Here is a 1,415-nt window from a genome sequence, read left to right as displayed (position 1 = left end):
CATGCTTGCCTCCCTTGACTGCTAGTGGCTGAGAGGAGCCCACACTCAGAGAGAAAATGCTGCCCTGCCCCTCCTCATTACTCTCCCTGGGAGTGGCACCAATGTCCAAATAGCCCAGGAGCCCTTATCCAGGGAATGGTCCTCTAGTTTCTTCTAGGAATCCCAGAAACGTGGCTCTTCCACTCCCTGCTGGGCATGTGGCTGAGGCCTAGCCGGTCAGACATGGGGCCACAGCAAATGGATAGGTTTGCTTATAAGAATGAGAAGCCAGACATGTTGGCCTGTGCTTCTAATCCCAGCAGGAAGGGACAGGCAGGAGAATGATGAGCTCAAGGTCAGCTTGGGTGACGTGGTCTCTTAAAAGAAAAGGAGAGGAAGAAAGAAAGGAAGGAAGGAAGGAAGGAAGGAAGAAGAGGGACAAAGGAAAACAAGCAAATTTAATTATTAAGCTCAAATAAACGGCTTCGTTTGGAATGGTTGAAAGCATGGATTTCTTCCTCCCGTGTGGAGTCTAAACTGTAAAGAACATGACCAGGGCATCACACAGCTGTTTGAATGTCATGAGGGCAAATAAGCAAGCTGCCCCAAGACTAAGTAAAACAGAACAAAGAAACAGAAGCACAGGGGGTGGTGGCAGAGGCCTCTAATCCATTAATCCACTGCTCCGGAGGCAGACCCTGTCTAAAAACAAACAGAAAGAAAACAGAAACAGTATCTTCTTGGTGGCTTCCCTTAGCTCCTGAACAACCACGCTTGAAGTCATTTACGGTAGGATTCTTCACTTAGATCAGTACGTTGCCTTTTTGCTCTGTTTATTTCATTTCTGCTCTGACTCCATTCCCCTTACCGGTTAGAGTCACTGATCCTTCAACACTCCACAGATGCAAGGGCAGGGGTGAGAGGCCAGAACTTGACTGTGGCTTCACCATCTCCCAACTGCTAAGCCTCTATCTGGGAGACCTACTTCTCCTGAGCCCCTTAGCCTAAGTGAGACTGGGAGAGAAGTCATCCCCCTCACCTCTTTTATTGTTTGCTTTTCAAAACAGGCTTTGTTTAGTCCTGGTCATCCTGGAACTAGCTCTGCACACCAGGCTGGCCTTGAACTCATAAAGATCTGCCTGCCTCTGTCTCCCAAGTGCTAGGACTAAACAAAGGCACACCACCGTCCAGCATCGTCCAGCACCGGCCAGCACCGGCCAGCTTTATAGGATTCTTATGACAACTGGAGATGACTCAGCAGGTGAAGGAGTCTGTCACCAAGCCTGACAACCTAATCAATCCCTGGACCTACTTGGAAGAAGAGAGTCCACCGTGTGTTAGCACCCAGCACGGCAGATGTGGGCGGGCCCACAGACCTGTCGCCAGGGCAACGGCGACCATATTCCCAGAATCCATTGGGTTCAGCTCCCACCTTT

Source organism: Mastomys coucha, unplaced genomic scaffold (assembly GCF_008632895.1).
Source record: "Mastomys coucha isolate ucsf_1 unplaced genomic scaffold, UCSF_Mcou_1 pScaffold7, whole genome shotgun sequence".
Classification (NCBI taxonomy): Eukaryota; Metazoa; Chordata; class Mammalia; order Rodentia; family Muridae; genus Mastomys; species Mastomys coucha.
This window is presented reverse-complemented; position numbering follows the sequence as displayed.